The sequence below is a fragment of the Somniosus microcephalus genome, chromosome 2 (genome assembly GCF_052327205.1).
Source record: "Somniosus microcephalus isolate GS21.2 chromosome 2, FLI_Smic_1.0, whole genome shotgun sequence".
Taxonomy (NCBI): domain Eukaryota; kingdom Metazoa; phylum Chordata; class Chondrichthyes; order Squaliformes; family Somniosidae; genus Somniosus; species Somniosus microcephalus.
Genome location: NC_140988.1, coordinates 350,477,840 through 350,497,751, shown reverse-complemented (window position 1 = coordinate 350,497,751; position 19,912 = coordinate 350,477,840). Strand labels below are relative to the sequence as shown.

The following is a 19,912-nucleotide window of genomic DNA, read 5'->3' as shown; positions in this document are numbered from 1 at the left end:
AGGGGCGGGGTCATTTTTATGGCTATTTAAAAAAAGTATATATATATTAATGATTTATGTGTGGGTCAGTTTGTATATTAAAATAATTAAAAATTAATTATAGACAGGTGTACTCCAGCGTCGTTTCCGTTGGTTACCATCTAAGCCTTGTTTTTAAATCTATCGCTACCCCCTCCCCCATTCCACAAACCGGATGTTAGCCTGTCGTTTAATTGACGTATCAATAAACCAATGGACGTTCAGCTCTGGAGCGTTCCAGCCAATCAGCGCGCGGAGAGGCGGTGCTTATCCAGGTTGTTGGTGATTGGGGAAGGTTATTATTCGTGTTGATAACATTTAATTTATCGTTATTGAAGCGGTCTCTGGCTGGAACCCTTTTTTATTCTGTAATATGTTTGATAAGAAACTGGTGACGGGGGCGGTTCAGTTCGTTCTCGATGACGTGCTTTTAATAACGGATGAAGCGAATGGCGTCATGTGAAGGAGCAGCTGGGACTGATCCAGCAGGTGAGTGACAGGGAGGGGCGTGGCTTGATTCAGGGCTGGCCCAGGAGGACCACATTCCCCTCCCTGAATTGTCCATTTTATAAGTGGTTTAGAGGAACAGCAAGCCTGTCTGGAATTCTCTACCACAGAAGGCAGTGGAGGCCAATTCATTAAATATATTCAAGAAAACATAGAAACATAGAAGATAGGAGCAGGAGCAGGCCATTCGGCCCTTCGAGCCTGCTCCGCCATTCAACGAGATCATGGCCGATCATCCAAACCCTAGCACCCAGTCCCTACACCGACAGCCATCCCACCCAAGCCCTATCCCCGTAACCCCATAACCCCACGTATTTAATCCCCCCTAACACTAAGGGCCAATTTTTTTTTTATCATGGCCAATCTAAAGGGATATGGAGAGAAGGCAGGGACAGGGTATTGAATTTGAATGATCAGCCATGATCTCATTAAATGGCGCAACAGGCTCGAGGGGCCGAATGGCCTACTCCTGCTCCGATCTTCTATGTTTCTATGTTTGGAGTGGTCGGTCTGGAATTTTCTACATTGCACCAGCATTAATTTTGTGTTGAACAATTTTTCGCCACTTAATAGAAAAGAAAGACTTGCATTTATATAGCACCTTTAAAATTCTTACAGGGCTTGATAGGGTAGCTGCTGGGAGGATGTTTCCCCTGGAACCGGGGAGGGGGTCACAGTTCTCAGAATAAGGGGTCGGCCATTTAGGACTGAGATAAGGAGACATTTCTTCACTCAGAGGGTGGTGAATCTTTGGAATTCTCTACCCCAGAGGGCTGTGAAGGCTCAGTCGTTGAGTATATTCAAGACAGAGAGCGATAGATTTTTGGATGTTAAGGGAATCAAGCGATATGGGGATAGTGCAGGAAAGTGGAGGTGTAGAAGATCAGCCATGATCTTATTGAATGGCGGAGCAGGCTCGAAGGGCCAAATGGCCTACTCCAGCTCCTATTTCTTATGTTCATTCACGACCTCAGGATGTCCCAAAGCGCTTGACAGCCAATGAAGTACTGTTGTAATGTAGGAAACATAGCAGCCAATTTGCACACAGCAAGCTCCCACAAACAGCTATGTGATAATGACCAGCTACTCTGTTTTTTAGTGATTGGCCAGGGCACTGAGGATAACTCTCCTCTTCTTTGTAATAGTACTGTGGGATATCTTATGTCCACCTGAAAGAGCAGACAGGGCCTCGGTTTAACGTCTCATCTGAAAGACGGCATCTCTAACAGTGCAGCGCTCCCTCAGTACTGTACTAGAGTGTCAGGCTAGATTTATGTGCTCAAGACCCTGTGAAGTGGGACTTGAACCTACAACCTTCTGACTCGGAGGCGAGAGTGCCACCAACTGAGCCACAGATGACTTAGAAACATAGAAGATTCGGCCCCTTGAGCCTGCTCCGCCATTCAATGAGATCATGGCTGATCATCCAAACTCAGTACCCTGTCCCTGCCTTCTCCCCATATCCCTTGATCCCTTTAGCCTTAAGAAATCTATCTAACTCCTTCTTGAATATATTTAATGAATTGGCCTCTACTGCCTTCTGTGGCAGAGAATTCCACAGGTTCACCGCTCTCTGGGTGAAGAAATTCCTCCTCATCTCTGTCCTAAATGGCTTACCCCTTATCCTTAGACTGTGACCCCTTGTTCTGGACTCCCTGGCCATCGGGAACATCCTTCCTGCATCTAGTCTGTCTAGTCCTGTTAGAATTTTATAAGTTTCAATGAGATCCCCTCTCATTCTTCTAAACTCCAGCGAGTATAAGCCCAATCGACCCAATCTCTCCTCATACGTCATTCCTGCCATCCCAGGTATCGGTCTGGTGAACCTTCGCTGCACTCCCTCCATGGCAAGAACATCCTTCCTCAGATAAGGTGACCAAAACTGCACACAATACTCAAGATGTGGTCTCACCAAGGCCCTGTACAACTGCAGCAAGACTTATTACATAGTATTTACAGCACAGAAACAGGCCTTTTCAGCCCAACCGGTCTATGACGGTATTTATGCTTGACACGAGCTTCCTCCCATATTTCTTCATCTAACCCCCATCAACATATCCTTCTATTCCTTTCTCCCTCATGTGTTTATTTACCTTCTTCTTAAATACTTCTGTGCTATTCGCCTCAACTACTCCTTGTGGGAGCAAGTTCCACATTCTAACCACTCTCTGGGTAAAGAAGTTTCTCCTGAATTCCCTCTTGGATTTATTTGTGACTAGCTTATATTTATGGCCCTTGGTATGATGCAGATGCATTAAGTATTAACGTTGTCAACTAATTTTCATCATTGTCAAAGAAAACCTCACAACTTACACTGTGATCTCTACCCCTCCACTGCCCAGTTTTGCACTGTGCTAAATATTGCAAAAACTGCCGCTGCTAAGCACACATGCCAATCTGGAAAATTAGCAAAGGCTGACAAAGAGCTTCAAAAATAATGACCGCTTCAGAAAAGCTGACAATTGAGAAATGGCCCTATATAATTCTATGACGTGATTACACTGATAGTGCAGCGAAGCATGGATTGTCATAACTTAAGCTGCAGGTTACTTCACATTCAATCATGTATATAATAATAACAGCTTGCATTTGTATAGCATCTTTAATGGAATAAAACACCCTGAGGCGCTTCAGATTGGTGAGCAATGGACCGGATTGTAGCGGATTCAGGAGAATTGACGGATGGTTGTGTTAATAGGGTAGGTTTTGAGGAAGGTAGGTCGGGCGGGAGATGGAAATCTGGTGTGGATGATAATTCCTGATCTTGCAAAACTATCACGAGAATTCCCGCCTTCAGCAGATTTCCTGCACAGCAACATTAGGTAGGAGCCAGGATTTTTAACTGCGAATACAAACAGGCAACAACTCAACGATGATGTCCAAGTGTAGCACGGTTGCCATGCATGGGTTAAGTTGTACATATTTTGGCTCACGAATGTATCTTATTGCTCTCTGTGGGACCTTGCAAATTGGCTGCTCCATGTCCTTACATACTAACAGTGACTACATTTTAAAAGTAATTCATTGTGAAGCGCTTTGGGATGTCCTAAGGTTGTGAAAGGCGCTATATAAATGCAAGTCCTTTCTTGTAATCCTTTCAGTGGTCATATGCAACACTTTTGCTACAGTGTAATGTCCAAGATACAGTGAGTAATGCCACAGGGGGTTTGGTAGTTGAAGCATATTTTTTGTTACACTTTATACATTTGTTTTTGTCTTTATTGGCATTTGTGTTTCACCTTTACAGGTATTTACATTGTATCCTATGTCAAACCTTCACCTCCTCCCTTACCTCTGTACTGTTACGGGAGATGCCCTCTTGAACCCCTTGTGTGGGTTCCCTTGCCAACAAAGTTTTATATGGTATCTCTCCATGGTTAAAACCCAGAGTAAACTGCTTACATAACTTGCCTCTCTTCCAACAGACACAAATTTCCTTTTGAACAAATGACTCATGAATGCAATCACTGCGGGCTAGATTTTCGTGGCGCCGTCAGGCGGGGTTTCAGGCGTGTGGGGGGGGGAAATCCTGAATTTCTGGGTCCCAACACCATCCCGCCCAAAACCCCGCCCCACGTGAGTTTCAGGGGCGGCGGGTACCCACCCTGCACTGGGACCCGCCGAAACCAGGCGGGAAGGGATTAGTGCCAATTAACTGCCTGTTAACAGGCAGATTTTAGCCTAATCCCTATTTTGAGGGCTCTCGTGTGGGTTTCCCGACGGCTCCAAACCACGCCAGGTTAGAGCAGGCGGGCCGTCGGGTTGAAGGAGTTGGAGGGGTCACGATGTCGGTGCTCAGGTGAGTGATGGGTGCATGAGTGTAAAGGTAAGTGTGTTTGGTGTGTGTAAAGTGTGTAAAGAACTTTTACTTACCTTCACAGCCTTTCTTCCTGTAGCCGTCGGGAGCCCATCACTCAGCCGGAACTGAAAGCTGAACGGCTGCGATCTGTCAAAAGTGACAGCCTTCAGCTTTGAGTGCCGGTGAGAGTTCTAACTGAGTCTGTGCAGAATGACTCATGGTAGAACTCAGACTGTCACTGTTTCACAGCTTCAAACAGCTGTGAAACGCTGATATTTCATCTGTCAAAAACTCTTGACAGATGAAATTGTAGTCTGTGACGTCACCTGTTGCCAGGTGGCCCTTAATTGGCCTGCTGAGCCCGCCCAGTGGGCTCAACAAGGTCAATCAAGGGAAAATCACGTGGATTGGCCGGACGTCGAAGTAGGCGGGTCAAAAACCCGAAAGGGGACGTCCCGCCTTCTTCCCGACAGGTTCGGGGAAATCTACCCCTGTAATTCAGGTTTGAATAATAAAGTGCATGCTTAAGAACATGTACTCACTCCAATCAAAATTATTTGCTGGACAGATTTTATCCAATTCTCAGGCTTAACTTTTGATTCGCATTGTGTTGTATCTGAATGCTGAATTGCAGCAACAGTTGTGCCCTCCAATAGGGTCCTAGGGGGCGATTTTGGCAGCCCTGGGGAGGGGGTTTGGATGTGGGACTGCCGGGAAAATGGCATAATCCCTATTTTGCCACCTAAAGTGTGGGTTTTCCGACGGCGCCGAACCTCGCCAGGGTCAGCGAGGTGAGCCATGGGTCTGCAGGGGTCAGAGGGGCCGAGATGTCCGGTGTGCAGGTGTGTGTACAGAGATAAGTGTGTGAGTTGAGTTTTGAGTGTTTTAAAAGCTTTACTTACCTTTGCTTCCTCCTCCAGGCTTCATCCCTTCAGGTCTCAGGAGTCCCTCATGTCACCGGCAGAGAAAGCAGAATGCCCGCTGCATTCTCAAATGCATCAGCCTTCTGCTTTCTGCTCAGGAAGGCTTTCTAATTGAGTCTTGAGTAAAGACTCAATTAGCAGACAGATTGTCAGTGTTTGACAGCTTCACAGAGCTGTCAAATGGTGACAATTCATCTGTCAAAAGCTCTTGACAGATGAAACGTCACTCGCTGACGTCACCAGTAACCAGCTTTCCCTTAATTGGCCTGCTAAGCCCACTGGGTGGACTTAACAAGGTCAATCAAGGGAAAATAGTGTGGGTTGGCCAGAAGTCGATGGAGACGGGACTAAAATCTGACTAGTGGGAGTCCCGCCTCCAAAAGCTCCCCATTGGCAAAATCACCCCAAACAGTCACACAGCACAAAAGGAGGCCATTCAGCCATCGAGTCTGTGCCGGCTCTCTGTAGAGCAATCCAGTCAGTTCCATTCCCCCACTCTATCCCCGTAGCCCTGCAGGTTTATTTCCCCCAAGTGCCTATCCAATTTCCTTTTGAAATCATTGATCGTCTCCGCTTCCACCACCCTCATCGCCAGCGAGTTCCAGGTTATTACCACTCACTGCGTAAAAAAGAACTTCCTCACATCCCCCCTGTATCTCTTGCCTAAAACCATAAATCTTTGTCCCCTAGTCCTTGTACCATCAGCTAATGGGAACAGCCTTTCCCTGTCTACCTTATCCAAACCTGTCATAATCTTGTACACCTCTATCAAATCTCCCCTCAACCTCCTTTGCTCCGAGGAGAACAACCCCAGCTACTCCAACCTGTCCTTGTAGCTAAGATCCCCCATCTCCGGAACCATTCTGGTAAATCTCCTCTGCACCCTCTCAAGGACCTTCACATCCTTCCTAAAGTGTGGTGACCAGAACTGGATGCAGTACTCTAGTTGTGGCCTGATCAAAGCTTTATAAAGGTTCAGCATAACTTTCTCTACTTTTGTACTCAATACCTCTATTTATGAAGCCAAATATCCCATATACTTTGCTAACCACTCTCTCAATGGGCCAGAAATTCGGGTCGGAGGCTTCCCGCGGACACAAGCCCCCGACCTGCACTTACATAGCGCGCCTGTCCCTGCCGTTGTGCTGTGGGGCCGTGTGGGATTCCGATCCTGGGCCTCCTCCAGCTGCCGGTGTGCAGTGCTTGCGTATCCCAGCGGCGAAGTTAGTTCGCAGCGTCCCCTGGGATCACGTGGGCCATGGGGAGCCAATCGGAGCAGGGAATCTCCATTCATAGATTTGACAGGAAGACCTGTCAAATCTATGAATAGAGATTGGTCCCAAAACTTAAGTAAAACTTCAAATAATTTTTTTTTTTAAATCACATTTTTAAAATCACTATAAATTACATAAATTAACTATTTTAAACAAAAATTTAAATTTTTGAAAAAATTAATGTAAGTTTTTAACGGGGCTAAAAATAAACTTACGTTTCTTTAAGGTATTTTAAAATGATAAACCTGTGGGAAAAATGTTTTAATTTTACTTAATTAACCTCTTACCTTGTTAAAAGCAGGCCTTGCGACTGCTTTTTTCATGCGCAGCTGCTAGGGACTTACCCGCACGGAGAAACCTGTAAAAAAAAAAAAAAAAAAATTTTTTAAATCGGAAGTTCCAGGCGTACACGCTGCCTCTCTGGCGCACGCGTTTGACCTGTGAACCCCTTCCTTCAAGGGAATGGAAGTTCCAGTTTCTAGCGCATGTGCAGTGCATGCACGAAACCGGCACTTTCGTTGGCCCTATGCGTGAGTACACAGCGCGTACTCACCCGTGGAGACCCGAATTTCTGGCCCAATATGTCCTACCACCTTCAGGGACCTATGCACATTAACTCACAGGTACCTCTGTCCCTGCACACTCTTTAGAACTGTGCCATTAAGTGTATATTGCCTTTCCCTCTCCCTTCTGCCGAAATGCATCACCTCACACATAAGAACATAAGAAGTAGGAGCAGGAGTAGGCCATACGGCCCCTCAGGCCTGCTCCGCCATTCAATAGGATCATGGCTGATCTGAACCTAGACTCGCGTCCACTTCCCTGCCAGCTCCCCGTAACCCCTAATTCCCTTATCAGCTAGGAAACTGTCTATCTCCTTTTTAAATTTATTTAATGTCGCAGCTTCCACAGCTCTCTGAGGTAGCAAATTCCATAGATTTACTACCCTCTGAGTGAAGAAGTTTCATCTCAGTTTTGAAATGGCAGCCCCTTATTCTAAGATTATGCCCCCTAGTTCTAGTCTCACCCATCAGTGGAAACATCCTCCCCCCATCCACCCGATCAAGCCCCCTCACAATCTTATATGTTTCGATAAGATCGCCTCATTCTTCTGAATTCCAATGAGTAGAGGCCCAACCTACTCAACCTTTCCTCATAAGTCAACACCCTCATCTCCGGAATCAACCGAGAGAACACTTCTCTGTATTAAATTCCATCTGCCACTTGTCTGCCCATTCTGCTAGCTTTTCTCTGTCCTGTTGCAGTTGATTGGTATCCTCCTCACTGTTTGCTACTCCTCAAGTTTGGTATCATCGGCAAATTTTGAAATTTTACTCTGTATTCCAATATCCAAGTCATTTATATATATCAAAAAAATAGTCTAATGAAGTATTTTCTCTGCAGTAGGTAATTAAGCCACCAATTTGAAATTTACCTGAAAACAGAAGAAAAAGTCAGTGATAGGAAAGGACCATTTGGCCCATTGCAACTCATCCCTTTAGTCATGGTGTGGAGATGCCGGTGTTGGACTGGGGTGGACAAATGTAAGAAATCACACAACACCAGGTTATAGTCCAACAGCTTTATTTGAAATCACAAGCTTTCGGAGCGCTGCTCCTTCATCAGGTGAAGTCAGGTGTTGTGTGATTTCTTACATTCATCCCTTTAGTGTTCTTTCCCATTATAGCATTCACATGCATTTTGAACATTCTAATATTTTTGCCTGAACGACCCTGTCTGGCAAATAAATGCAAGCATTTGAGCATAGAATAAAGATCCAAATCTCTCACAGAGGATGCAGTGATTAAATTCCAAAATGCAAGATTTTAAAATACATGCAACTCTGCTTAGAATTATAGAATAGTACAGCACAGAAGGAGGCCATTCGGCCCATCGAGTCTGCGCCAGCTCTTTCGAAGAGCAATCCAGTTAGTCCCACTCCCCCACTCTTTCCCCATATCCCTGCACTTTTTTCTCCTTCAAGTATTCAGTTCCATTTTGAAGGCTACTATTGACTCAGTATCCACCATCCTATCAGGCAGTGTATTCCAAATCTTCACCACTCATTGCGTAAAAAAGTTTTTCCTCATGCCGCCTCTGGTTCTTTTGCCAATCACCTTAAATCTGTGCCCTTTCGTTATCGACCCTTCAGTCATTGGAAACAGTTTATCTCTATCTACTCTGCCTAGACCCATCCTGATTTTGAACACCTCCATTAAATCTCCTCTTGCCATCTCTGCTCTAAGGCGAACAAACCCAGCTTCTCCAGTCTATCAACGTAACTGTAATCCCTCATCCCTGGAACCATTCGAGATAATCTCTTCTGTATTCTTTCCAAAGCCTTCATGTCCTTCCTAACGTGTGGTGCCTAGAATTGGACACAATACTCCAGCTGGGGCCGAACTAGTGTTTTATATCGGTTTAGCATAACCTCCTGGTTTTTGTACTCTATGCCTCTATTTATAAAGCCCAGGATCCCATATGCTTTATTAACTGCTTTGTTAACCTGTCCTGCTGCCTTCAAAGATTTGTGCACAAACACCCCCAGGTCACTCTCCTCTTGCACCCCCTTTAAAATTGTACCATTTATTGTGTATTGTCTCTCCTCATCCTTCCTACCAAAATGTATCACCTCACACTTTTCTGCATTGGATTTCGTCTACCATGTGTCCACGAGTCTGTCTATGTCCTCTTGAAGTCTATTACTATCTTCCTCACTGTTTACTACACTTCCAAGTTTTGTATCATCTGCAAACTGGTGATGAATTACTGGACTAGTAATCCAGAGGCCTGGACTAATGATCTGGAGACATGAGTTCAATTTAAATTCAGTTAATTAAATAAATCTGGAATAAAAAGCTAGTATCAGTTGAATAAAAAGCTAGACCATGAAACTACCGGTTTATCATAAAAGCCCACTAATGTCCTTTGGGGAAGGAAATCTGCTGTCCTTAGCTGGTCTGGCCTATATGTGAGTCCAGACCCACAACAATGTGGTTGACTCTTAACTGCCCTCTGAAATGGCCTAGCAAGCACTCAGTTGTACCAAACCACTACAAAGAACAGCGGTTCAAGAACATGGCTCACCACCACCTTCTCAAGGGCAATTAAGGATGGGCTATAAATGCTGGCCTTGCCAGCAACGTCCACATCCCATGAATGAATACATTTTTAAAAATTCAAAATTGTGCCCCAACCAAGTCCAAGTCATTAATGTATATCAAGAACAGCAGTGGTCCTAACCCTGAACCTTGGGGAACTCCACTGTATACCTCCCTCTAGTCCAAAAAAACAGCCATTCACCACAACTCTCTGTTTTCTATCCCTTAGACAATTTTGTATCCATGCTGCTACTGCCCTTTTTAATCCCATGGACTTCAGTTTTGCTAACAAGCCTAATATGTTGTACGTTATCAAATGCCTTTTCAAAGTCCATATTCTTATGTTCATTAATAAATAGACATTCTTATTATGAACACAGCTAGCTTTTGCTAGACACTTTATTCAGCACATGTGGACTAGGTACAGTATCTGTAGAGGCATCCATCTTGACTGCTGCCTTGTGGGTAGCCTAGTGCCTCATGGGTAATGTAGTCTTCATATACATACAGCTGGGTAGTGTAGTCTTATATACATACAGCTATATACAGCTCTACACAGCTCTACGGCTCCACCTAGTGTCCACTATAGAATGACATGTTATTGATCATTACATCCCCCTTTGAGGTTTAACAAAATCAATATCAATCAACTTTCAAGAAAACAATAAAGATAATATCAGTAACACTTTTGTTCGTGCTCTATAAACATAAACATTTTCAAAACAGTCAACACATTTTCAAAGCTTTACATTTTACTCAAAGATTAAGTCTATCAGGCTTTTTTACTTCACGTGTGGATCTTCTCAACACGGGTAAGTCTGATGTGTCTTCATGAGATTGTTCTGGCAGTGAATGACAAGATGCAGTTGCGGCATTGTCATCAATCTGGTCTTGAATAGTCTCTTGTGTTTTTAGGAGGGAATGGCGGTTCCTCCTGAGAATCTGTCCTTCCTCAGTTCTAACAGTGTATGACCTTGGTCCTACTTCCTCAAGAACTGCAGCTTTCTTGTTCCATGCATCTGGATCCTCAACCCTGACAACATCATCCCTTGTCAATGGTTTTAGAGTTTTGGATGACTTGTCATCGTATGATTTCTGTTTCAGCTTTAACAGTTGAAGTCTCTGTCTCAGTTCCTCACTTTGCTGTTCTTTTGCACAGCAGGGTAGCGTGGTGTGCAACTTGCGACCCATTAGTAGTTCAGCAGGTGAAGAACCACAGTCTAAAGGTGAGGCTCGGTAGCTCAGCAGGGCGAGATAAGGATCAGACTTGCTTTCTGTCGCTTTCTTCAGTAGCTGCTTGAGAACTTGAACACCTTTCTCTGCCTTACCATTTGACTGAGCATACAAAGGACTGGATGTGATGTGCTGCAAGTCATAATGTGCTGCAAACTGTTGCCACTCCTTACAGTTGAAGCACAGACCATTGTCGCTAACGGCAATCCTGGGAATTCCATGTCTGGCGAAGATGGATTTCACATGCATTATGACACTGCTTGCTGTGGTGCTTGAGAGCAGTGCCATCTCAGGATAGTTAGAATAGTAGTCAATCACTATTAGATAGTCTTTACCATTTAAATGAAAAAGGTCCATACCAACCTTTTGCCATGGTGCTGTTGGTATGTCAGCTACTATCATTGGTTCCTTTGCTTGTTTGTTTTGGTGTTTCTGACATGTCTCACATTTGCCTATCATGTTCTCAATGTCCTTATTTATGCCAGGCCAATAAACAGTGTCTCTTGCCCTCCTTTTGCATTTTTCAATTCCGAGGTGTCCCTCATGAATCCTTTTGAGCATGTCTTGACGTAGAGCCTGTGGAATGACTATTCTGTTCTGTTTTAGTAATAGTCCACTTGCGACACTCAATTCTGACCTTATGTGAAAATATTTTGGACAGGAACCTTTTGGCCAACCATGATGAATGTTCTCTATTACTGTTTGTAATACTGTATCTTTTACTGTTTCTTCTGCTATTTGCTTTGATTTTGTGTCTGACACGGGCAGCGCAGCAGTGACCATACTCACATGAGCATCCACGTCTTCTTCAGTAGAGCTCACATGACTCATTGTGGGTGCTCGGGATAGTGCATCTGCTAACACTATGTATTTGCCTGGTGTGTAGATCAGTTCAAAGTCATATCTTTGCAGCTTCATCATGAGTCATTGAATCCTTGGAGACATCTCATTCAGGTTTTTTTTTATGATGGCAACCAGAGGGCTGTGGTCTGTCTCAACTGTGAAGGTGGGAAGTCCATATATGTAGCCATGAAACTTTTCTAGTCCAACTACCAAACTTAGACATTCCTTTTCAATCTGGGCGTATCGACACTCAGTATCAGTCATAGACCTGGAGGCATAGGCAACAGGCTTCCAATCTTCACCCTCTGCTTGTAGCAAGACCGCACCTAGGCCATCTTTTGATGCATCCGTTGACACTTTGATTCTTTTTGTTGGGTCAAAGAAGGTGAGTGCAGGTGTGGTTGTCAGCACTGTTTTGAGGTTTATCCACTCTTGTTCATGTCTTTCTGTCCATGCGAACTCATTTGTTTTATGTAGCAGGTCTCGCAGACAGGCTGTCTTGGCTGACAAGTTAGGAATGAACTTTCCAATGAAGTTTATCATCCCCATGATGCGTAGCACTCCTTTTTTGTCAGTGGGTCGGGGCATTTTGAGTATGGCGTTTACTTTTTCCATATCTGGCTCTATTCCTTTACCAGATAGATTATCTCCTAGGAAAGTGACTTCCTGGACGCCAAACTGACACTTGGCTTTGTTGAGCTTCAGTCCATTCCGGCGTCTGCTCTGTAGCACTTTAGTCAGTCTTTCATTGTGTTCTTTCAGTGTGGAGCCCCAGATGATGATGTCCTCAACATAGACCCGAACTCCTTCCAGACCTTCAATTATGTGTTCCATCGCTCTATGAAAGATTTCAGATGCAGATATTATCCCGAAAGGCATTCTGAGGAAACAATACCTGCCAAATGGTGTGTTGAAGGTACAGTATTTGGTGCTCTCTTCATCCAGTTTTAGTTGCCAAAATCCTTGTGAGGCATCGAGCTTTGTAAAGTATCTGGCACCTGACATTTCACTGGTGATTTCTTCTCGCTTGGGAATCTGGTAGTGTTCACGTTTTATGTTTGCATATAAGTCCTTTGGATCCATGCATATTCTTAGATCATTGTTCTTTTTCTTTACACATACCATGGAGTTAACCCAGTCTGTTGGCTCTTCGACTTTCCTGATGACTCCTAGTGTGGTCATTCTGTCCAGTTCATTCTTGAGCCGGTCACGCAGGGGTGCTGGAACTCTTCGTGGAGCATGTACCACTGGCTGAGCATCCTCCTTTAGCTGGATCTTGTAAGTGAATGGTAGAACTCCAAATCCTTTGAACACATCCTGGAAATTATTCACTACAGAATCCACTGAGTCATCTGGTCTGCTTATGGTACAGTTTATACGGTAGACTTGACCAGTTCTAAGTCCTCACAAGCTTTGTCACCCAGTAGTGAATCAAGTCTTTCAGCCACAACAGAAAACATGAGATGATGCATTTTGTCTTTGACTGTCACTTTAAGTCTGCATACACCTAAGCTATCTATTTTCTGTCCATTATAGTCCTTCAGTAGTACTGACTTTTTCTGTATTTTGGGCTTTTCTTTCATATTGTTAATGTCACTCATACTGATTAAGTTTGCTTTTGCCCCAGTGTCTAGTTTCAAGGTAACTAATGCTCCATTTACCTGCAGTGGGATCATCCATTTGTCCTCTTTTACTGCATTAACTTTATGTTCAGCATTGTCCATTTCTGAGGGCTGCACATTTTCTGTATCCTTTTTGATATTGTCACATGACACTATTCCTACAAAAAATGTCTCACTTAAATCAGTGTCCTCAATTACATTAACTCGTTGCCCTTTCTTAGTTTGTACTTTTGAAAAGCATTGTTTGGCAAAGTGATTCTTTCCATTACACTTTGTGCACATTTTTCCAAACGCTGGGCATTGTCTTAACTGGTGTTTGTAACCACAGCGTTTACAATTAAAAATTTCATCCTCTGATTGCTTTTCATTTCTGTTCTGCCCACGTTTCTTCCCCTTGTAGGACACAGCACCGACAGCAGCATTATCACTCATTACAATCGCATCATTATTGATTTCACTGTAAGTCTTCGCGTGCTTTCGAGCTAGCTCGCTGGCTTGGCATATTTTCACAGCATTTTCCAAATTTAGTTCGGTTTCTCTCAACAGACATTCCCTGACTTTTTTATCATGAATACCAAACACAATCTGGTCACGAACCATGGATGCTTTGAGCTCAGAGAAATTACATGTCTGTGCTTTCAGTTTCAGATCAGTTATAAAGCTATCAAAAGTCTCATTTTGCTGCTGTGTCCGAGAACGGAAGATGTATCTTTCATAGGTCTCATTCTTTTTGGGAGAGCAATGTGCATCAAATTTTTTTAGCACATCTTCTAATTTTTCTCTGTTCTCCTCTGGATTAAATACAAATGTATTAAATACCTCTATCGCCTGTGGGCCTGCAACCGTAAGCAGCAACGCTATCTTCCTTGCGTCTGGCTTCGTACTGAATCCGATGGCTGCAATGTAGAGTTCGAATTGTTGTTTAAGAGTCTGCCAATTGTAGTCGATATTTCCTGTGAGTTTCAAACGCTCTGGTGGCTTCAAATTCTCCATGTCGCTTTTCACAATTTTCAGCAGATCTTCACCATTCTGGTACCATCTTATGTTCATTAATAAATAGACATTCTTACTATGAACACAGCTAGCTTTTGCTAGACACTTTATTGAGCACATGTGGACTAGGTACAGTATCTGTAGAGGCATCCATCTTGACTGCTGCCTTGTGGGTAGCCTAGTGCCTCATGGGTAATGTAGTCTTAATATACATACAGCTGGGTAGTGTCTTATACATACAGCTATATACAGCTCTACACAGCTCTACGGCTCCACCTAGTGTCCACTATAGAATGACATGTTATTGATCATTACACATATACACAACATCAACTGCACTGCCCTCATCCACTCTCTCTGTTACCGCATCAAAAAACTCAATCAAGTTAGTCAAACACGATTATCCCTTAACAAATCTGTGCTGGCTCTCCTTTATTAGTCGATGTTTGTCCAAGTGGCTGTTAATTTTCTCCCGGATTATTGTTTCTAAAAGCTTCCCCACTACCGATGTTAAACTGTCTGGCCTGTATTTGCCAGGTTTCTCTTTATTTGAACAAGGGTGTAACATTTGCAATCCTCCAGTCCTTTGGCACCACCCCCCGTATCTAAGAAGGACTGGAAGATTGTGGTCAGCACCTCTGCAATTTCTACCCTTACTCCCCTCAGCAAGCTAGGATGCATCCCATCCAGACCGGGTAACTTAAATACTTTAAGTACAGCCAGCCTTTCTAGTACCTCCTCTTCATCTATTTTTATCTCATCCAGTATCCCAGCAACCTCCTTGTTTACCACAGCTTTGGCAAAGTCCTCTTCCCTAGTAAACACTGATGCATAGTAGCGCTAGCCTACATTGTATTAATCAAATAAGGATAGATTAAAAGCCTTAGAAATTAAATGACTTGCTCTCTGACAGAAAGTACACATCAGGAAGCAGGGAATGTCAGAAAATAAAGCACCAAGTAGATCAGGCGATGGTGTGAGTGAGCAATATGGAGCAATTCATGTTTAGTAGCATTGAAATAAAAACTACCTAATTCCCCATCTTTAGGCAAATAAACTCAAATGCCAGCAATTCAATGTTTTTTGCAGTTTGTCTTATTTAAATGCTAACTAGGAAGGATGGATCTCATAATGTGTAACACAAATTTCTCAATATACTTTGACCTCAATCGCTAGCCTATGTACCTGTTCCAGTCAATGCTATAAACCAGGGAATGAATCATGTCAAGCACCCTGTTGTTTGATTGTGGTCATGCTCTCTTAAAGCTGATAACCCTGCAATTTTACTTTTCATAACAAGATTACTTATTCAGATAATGAGCTCTAAAAAAAGCACTTTAATATTTCATTTAGTTTTATTTAAAGTTTTTTTTAAGTTACTTACTTTTTATATAGGTAAATAATACATGATCAACCAAGTGATCAGCCCCATCTAAATGCATACCACTGTGCAAGTGGACTGATTGCAAAATGTAGGTCTCTGCACTACCCGGCACTTCAACTTACTTGCTTTTGTTGGGCAATTTTGATAGTTCACATGTTGCCCGTTTTCTATCTCCAGCGAGGAAGTAAAACAAGTGGAGATCAGTTTGCTCCAGTTAAATCATGCCTCCTGCTGCTGTCTGGCACTAATTGCAGGTATAAAGATGCTCCAGGCTCCCTGCATAAAGGACGATGGGAGAGGAGGCAGGGAATGAACAGAATTTGATCGATGACGAGATAGCTTAATGATTCCCCTGACTTGTTGCTTGTTCAAATTTTTGGGCTGACCATCAATAGAATCTGGCTGTGATGAGTTTTGTCAGGCGTTCGGCATGTCATCTGACAAAATCCATTGTGATAGCCAAGTGTTACAACATTTTTGAAGCGCAAACGAGATGGGTGTACCTAAATGACAGCGTCTCCTATTGGCCAGTCAATAATAGTAGCTGGGAAGAGATCCCAGCTTAGTATCACCTGTCGCTGAAAAGTATCATGTTGGAAGTAAAGTAAGAGACTTGGAAGGGGGGGGGGGGTGGGGGGAAGTATCTAAATAATAAAAATCTTGTGTTTTTGGGCAGTTCTGTCAATTGTATCTGTTAGAAATTTCAATGCCCACATTTATGATGGGACTAGCTTCTGTAAACTTGTCACACTGCAATTATATCCTCCTGCCAGTAGAGGCATTGCTGCACCAGCACTGGCAGAATTGTGTCATTAAAGTGTGACAAGTTTACATAGGCGGTCCAATAATCCCCAGTCTTTAACCCTGCTTTACCTGAAGATTGTACTTGGTCTTGACTCCCTGTCTGTAAAGCCACGGGAGATCCACTAGCGATATATTAAAAATCTTACATTTATGATACTCCTGACAGTCTTTTTCATTATAAATCCCTATGTCCAGATTTACAGTGGAAACTGTTTATGTAAAGTTGTCACGCTGTATAAACCTCCTCCCGCCACTGGTGGCACTGTAGCATCTCAGTTTTGCATCTCTCAGCTCTTCAAGCTGTACTGAAAAAAAAATTCCTATGCTCCAACCAGCTCAACTTCTCCCTGTGTACAACACCATAGGCGGTGAATAGTAAATATAATATATTGGATGTATATCTTAAGTTTGGCACACATCCATTATACTTCAAAAATGTAAAAAGTATTAAACCAAAGAGAAAGAAAGCCAGTCATTTCCGACAGGCTTTGCTGAACTTGATAATCTAGCCTCTACCCAATGACAGGGACCAATGACTTACAAGCAGTTTACAATCTACAGAAATTTCGCTGAGGAATTAACCTTTAATTAATCTTAGGGCCAGTGCCTATTTAGACCACCTCCCCACAGGAAGCATCTAAGCAGTGGCTTCAAAGGGATAGGCCAGGCTAGTCCTGGTCTGGTCTGGGTTGGTTTGGTCAGGTCAAACAGAAACGTAATTAGACCAGCCACATAAATACTATGGCAACAAGAGCAGGTCAGAGGCTGGGTATTCTGTGACGAGTGTCTCACCTCCTGACTCCCCAAAGCCTTTCCACCATCTACAAGGCACAAGTAAGGAGTGTGATGGAATACTCTCCACTTGCCTGGATGAGTGCAGCTCCAACAACACTCAAGAAGCTCGACATCATCCAGGACAAAGCAGCCCACTTGATTGGCACCCCATCCACCACCTTAAACATTCACTCCCTCCACCACCAGCGTACCGTGGCTGCAGTGTGTACCATCTACAAGATGCACTGCAGCAACTCACCAAGGCTTCTTCTGCAGCACCTCCCAAACCCGCGACCTCTTCCACCTAGAAGGACAAGGGCAGCAAGCTTATGGGAACACCACCACCTCCAAGTTCCCCTCCAAGTCACACACCATCCTGAATTGGAAGTATATCGCCGTTCCTGCATCGTCGCTGGGTCAAAATCTTGGCACTCCCTCCCTAACAGCACTGTGGGAGTACCTTCAACACACGACTGCAGTGGTTCAAGAAGGCGGCTCACCACCACCTTCTCAAGGGCAATTAGGGATGGGCAATAAATGCTGGCCTTGCCAGTGACGCCCAGATCCCATGAACGAATAAAAAAAAAACAGAGCTTCACCTCAGCAGCTAAATATCTCAACCATGCTCCAGATCTCAGACTGTGTATTTACATCGGACAGATGAATGAACAGTTAATAGTAGAACACAGTGAAAGATATATTTCTCAACCCTGATGCATAAAAATAAGAAAGACATCACTTGCTTTCTCATAATAGATGCTAAAGAAAGGTTTTCTTGCCATAGCCAGAATCTAACCTAGTGAGCAATGACAAAGGACTTCAGGTAGTTCAAACCAAGAAAAGCACAGAGGACTCTTGATGGCTCTATATGCAAGTACACTCAGTGTGGTACTGGGCAATCTAGATCAGGAAGGTTGAAGGTCAATCCCTGCTGTCCCAAGTCAACCAATCTCTGCTGAGGAGTTGCAAGGGCATTCCAATTGGTTTGTCTCTCCAGGTTATGGAGGAGAAAAAAAATCCTGGATTCCTGCACATGACCACTGTTCAGTGTTTGTCATGTTGTTGGATTATTACACTGGATAAATTCTTGGGTTCAGTGCACCGCCCACTCCCATAAGTGGACTTCGCTTCCCTATGACCTGGAATTCGCCTTTCTGCCCAATATCTAGTTAAACATCAGCAAGACCCAGGGATCATAGCAAAGAACCCTTACTCTGTACACTAACTATTGCAATGTGTCACCTGCTGCCATACAATTTTAGCGGTCTATGAAAGCAGACTGGATATTCACTTACTAAAGCAAACGCTAATGTTTTTGAACCAATAATGATTTAATTTACATCAGACAGATGAATGAACAGTTAATAGTAGAACACAGTGAAATATATATTTCTCTACCCTCTGATACATAAAAGTAATAAAGGCATCACTTGCTTTCTCGTTCTAAACATACACGTTAAAAAAAGGTTTACTTACCATAGCCAGAATCTAACTTAGTTCCCTTGCTACACTGGCCCAAATCTTTAAGGAACATCCAGTCCCCTGGCTGTGGCTACAGACCTAAAAACACTGACTGAAGTTGTCTGTGGAGTGGCCAATATAATGCTGTACAGAAGGTCTCTGACCACCAAAATGCCTGTCCGAGGTTTCAGACAGAGCTGTCAATTAAAGCCACTAGTCCAGGTCGGGAACCGTTGCTACTCTGAAGAAAAGCATCACTCATAATTACATTAGATCGAATGGTCAGCGAGCTATATTAAATGTATAACCAAGCTTTGACAATGGCAAAGGTGCTTGTGATTGCAAATAACAGCCTTGGGTTGATTAACAAATGAATCCTTCAGACAACCATTGTGTTAGACATTCGAAACGCATAGCTTGGGTAGTCCTTTCCACACAACTCATCTGATTTAAGCTGATGGCTTTCTGTTGAAAAGATGCTTTTTGTGTCTTTGGATGTTTACCCCTTACATACTGTTTTTAGCAATACAAATTACGTATCAATTAAAAATTCACCGTGAGCAAAAATCCATGTTTATCACAGTAATGCTTGGTGCAAAATGTCTGTTTTGTGTGTGTCTTTGCTTATAATTTTTTCTGTTATTTCATCCTCCCTTTAGGAGTCAATACCTTACCAACAATTCCTGTTCAGGCTCATAAATAAAAAAAATTGCCCTATGGACAAGACCGCAGAAAGGTGTTGGCATTCCTACATTCCACAACTTCAGGAAAACCAAGAGGGGAGGTAGAAAAATGACCCTAAAAAATTTGTTCAAACGTATTTGTTTTCTGAAATAAACACTGTATTAATGGGAGTCCCGTGATCATAGTGCCCTTCCCAACAGGAACTGGAGTCATCAGCATAGTGTTGAGAACAGCTTGTCTTCCTTTCACATCTTCTTTTCCACTGAATGTGTCAAGGACATTCCAGCTCTACACAAAATAACATGGGACATAAGGTTTTTCTCCATATTTATACAAGCTCAAAAGGAAGTCAGATTCAGGTCCAACTCTAGACTTCAAAAGAATAGAAAGACTGACCTAAAAATCAATGCGTTGTTAATACAAGAATCTTCGTAATTGTTATGTATAGAGCGTTATATCAGCAACTTTTAAATTTACTCTGTAATTATTTTC

The 19,912-nt window shown here is 43.2% G+C and overlaps 1 long non-coding RNA gene across 1 annotated transcript; it reads left to right on the top strand.

Annotated features, from left to right (window-relative positions):
• The first annotated feature begins 298 nt into the window (after positions 1-298).
• Positions 299-19,590, top strand: LOC147123685 (uncharacterized). The gene is made up of 2 exons (XR_015080565.1): positions 299-507; positions 19,396-19,590. It is a non-coding gene; the product is annotated as an uncharacterized LOC147123685 (long non-coding RNA).
• Positions 19,591-19,912: the final 322 nt, after the last annotated feature.